The 3,569-nt window shown below is 48.9% G+C and overlaps 1 protein-coding gene across 1 annotated transcript in view; it reads right to left on the bottom strand.

Annotated features, from left to right (window-relative positions):
• The window catches only part of SLC25A22 (solute carrier family 25 (mitochondrial carrier: glutamate), member 22), a gene marked incomplete at its 5' end in the record, with an annotated part of 25,128 nt that overhangs the window by 822 nt on the left and 20,737 nt on the right, over positions 1-3,569 (bottom strand). The window lies entirely within an intron of this gene.

The following is a 3,569-nucleotide window of genomic DNA, read 5'->3' as shown; positions in this document are numbered from 1 at the left end:
TTGGCAGCCAAGAAACCAGCTGTATCCTGGGCTGCAACAAAAGAAGCATGACCAGCAGGTCGAAGGAGGCGATCCTGCCCCTCTACTCTGCTCTTGTGAGACCTCACTTGGAGTATTGTGTCCAGTTCTGGTGTCCTCAACATAAAAAGGACATGGAGCTGTTGGAGCAAGTCCAGGGAAGGCCAAAGGGATGGTAAGGGGGCTGGAGCACCTCCCATACGAAGACAGGCTGAGAAAGTTGGGGCTGTTCAGCCTGGAGAAGAGAAGTCTGCGTGGAGACCTCATAGCAGCCTTCCAACATCTGAAGGGGGCCTAAAAGGATGCCAGAGAGGGACTCTTCATCAGGGACTGCAGTGACAGGACAAAGGGTAACGAGTTCATACTTAAACAGGGGAAGTTCAGGTTAGATCCAGGGAAGAAGTTCTTTACAGTGAGGGTGATGGGGCACTGGAACAGGTTGCCCAAAAAAGTGGTAAATGCTCCATCCCTGGCAGTGTTCAAGGCCAGGCTGGACAGAGCCTTGGGCGACATGGTCTAGGGTGAGGTGTCCCTGCCCATGGCAGCGCACTTGGAACTAGATGATCTTAAGGCTCTTTCCAACGTGAACCATTCTATGATTCTACGATCCTGGGAATTCCCCTACCGGTTGCCAGAGAATTTCCCCTGTGCTTTGTAGGAATTTCCCCACAGGGATTTGGGAATTTTTCTCATTGTGTTGCAGGTAATTCCCCCAGCCGAAACCGACCCACCTACCTAAACCTATGACAGAGTGTACAGCACCTCCACCAAACTGTAATTAAGAGCAGTAAACAGCACAAACCCCAAACTGGAGATACAAGAATCATGGTCAGGGCAGGAGCAAGGGACAACGTTAACACGGGACAAGGTATGACTGCAAAGGGCCTTGGGCTCAGTGGACCTTTGCCAGAGGGATGGGGTAGGATGCACAAGGAGTTCAGCCTATGCTAGCTGTTGCCCCCTGCCCCAGGGACAAGTGGCACCCACAGGGAGGGGAGCAGAGATGAGTTTCTCCAAGTGTATTTAGCTACTTTTATTCCTCAATACTGCAATCAATGCTTGGAGGTTTCTGTTAAGCCAGGATTAAGATGACAGGTATTCTCCCAGTTTAAACTCCTCCTTGCCTGGGGGACTCCCACAGGGCCACGGTGACTATCCCCTGACACAACCCCATGTCCTCCTGGCTCACGGACACATCCTAGCAGCTAAAAAATGTGCCCCTTTCAGGTCACCAGCTCCAACATGGAGGATGAGCCTGTTTTACAAAGAGGTTTTTAAAAGTATTCAAAAGGACAAGGAGCGCTTTCCCTGGAACTCAGCCCTTCACTACACCAAGTTTTCCTCCGAACATAACCCCACAATACAAACCTGCACCCCACACACCCCTCTGCAGCCGCAAGTCACCCAGCTTTAGAGGCAATCCTTGCAGGCAGAAGCGCAAGCAGAAACCCCACTACTTTTATGACCCAAGATTTTGTGTAAATCACCAAGCAGCAAGGACCAGGGCACCCAAAAAAACCCCAAACCATCCGCCCCCCAAAAAAACCTTTCTCTTCTAATCTACCCAAGGGAAATGCAGAGCAAGAGCAGCATCGCAGCATTACACAGGACAGGCATCTATCACCGTCTTTGCACAGACACCTTCCTAGATACACGAAGAAGCCATTAAGAAAAAAAGAAAGAAAAAGAAAATTATTCACATATGCAAACTGACAAGTAACAAATCAGCCAAAGAACCACTTATTTGAAGAGAAAAAGGATGCATTAAGGAAGAAGGCCCTCAATATAGAGGTCTTGCAAAAACCTAACCCAAGAACACTGAAACAGAGGTGGGTTTCATTTAAACATTAAAAACAGGGATTTTTTTTTTTTTTTTAATTAATTTAAATATACATTTGAAACACAAACACCAAGCAAGTGCCTGGAGAACAAAGCAAAAAGAAGGAATGAAAAGTTAATTCAACCAGTTTAATTTAAACACCAAGTCAGGTCGGATTGCACCAAATGGAATAAATAATGGAGAAGATCACACTGGGTTGGTAGATCTCACAATACCATTTAAGCTAGAATTAATTACACAGCCCAAAAGAGTACTGAAACGAGGAAGCCCTCTGGCAAGTGATGCTAGCTGGGGAAGTGTCCCTTTGACACAGTGGGTTGTAGGTGTGGATTTGCCCCCAGCCACCCAGCAACGATCACCACCCAGAAGCAAAAAGGATGATGAGTTTGTATGATCCAGAGGACTCGACCCCACAACCATGTACACACAAACAGCTCCTTGCTCGGGTGCATGAACCCTCTGCCTCTTCAACATCAGCTGGCTCCAAACACACCCACATCAAACATCAAAGCACAATTAGACCTTGTGTTTTCACCTTGCAAGGTGAGCACACAGGCACAGCATTTCTTGCACTGCTCCCTGAGGTTGGGCACCGCAGAAGCAGAGCAGGCACCTCCTTTCACACACCTGGGGCCAGGCTGGGAGAAAAACAGACCCAAAATCTGCTAACCTACACTTGCAGCCACCACTTTGTCACCCTGGGGGTGGGCAGGCTGAAGGAATGTAAGTGGTTTCTTGTTGTTTGGTTTTGCCACCCCACAACCCCTGCGTTAAAAAAAAACCAAAACCCAAACACCCAACCCACCCCCCTTCCCTGAACAAAAATAATTTGATCCCAAGTTCCTCTCTCCCCCTTGCCTGCAGCCAAGCAGGGAAGCACCTTCAGACTTTTGTGTGATCCCACAGATGTGTTCCCTACAGAGCAGACTTCTCATCTCTGCACCTCACCCAGATGTGCCTGTGACACCTAGTTAGGAGGAACATCCCTTTGCTTTAAAACAAAAATAATTAAAAAGTCAATAGTAACGATGCCCTTTCCCTTCCTCTGATCTCCAAGAACATTTAAGTCCAACTCGTTTTTGAGAAAGAAAGAAAGGAGGGGTGAAGGTTTCCAGACCAAGGAACTTGGCAGGTCCAGCACCCCACCCCGCGGTGCCCACGGCTGTGGTGAGATGAGCCCCTTTTGCACAGTGTCTGCTCTCTCCCTGAAGCCACCAGAGCTGAGGAGGGGCTTACGGGAAGGGACACAGCTGCCCCTCCAGCTCCTCATCAGGTAGCAGGCAACTCCAGGAAGAAAGAGGGGAACCGAGCAGATGAGGGTTCGGACTATTTCTTTCCCATCCCTCTTTCTCCCGAAGGCTGGGAGAATTCTGGGTCAGCAAGCCCAACCTGTGCTTACCAGTGTCCTTAAGAATAACAATTAAAAAAAAAAAAAAAAAAGGAAAGGAGAAGAAAAAAAGATAATGCATAATTAGGTATTTCCATGGAAGGAGCAGGAGGGGGCAGGTTCCAGACTGAGACAGAAAAGGGGCTCTCTCCCTCCCTGCATTTGCTCGTCTGGAGACCACATCCCCTCAGCATCCCTGCGCGAACCCTTTGTGCTGTTGCTCTGGCATCAGTTGACATGGATGATGAACACAGGGATGAATTCAGCGCTGCAGAGGGCAGAAGGGCACACAGAGGTGTGCTGGGGCTAGGCCCGGTGCTTAGG

Source organism: Nestor notabilis, unplaced genomic scaffold (genome assembly GCF_000696875.1).
Source record: "Nestor notabilis isolate BGI_N333 unplaced genomic scaffold, ASM69687v1 scaffold9928, whole genome shotgun sequence".
NCBI lineage: Eukaryota > Metazoa > Chordata > Aves > Psittaciformes > Psittacidae > Nestor > Nestor notabilis.
Note: the sequence above shows the minus strand (reverse complement) of the source record. Positions and strands in the feature narration are given on the sequence as shown.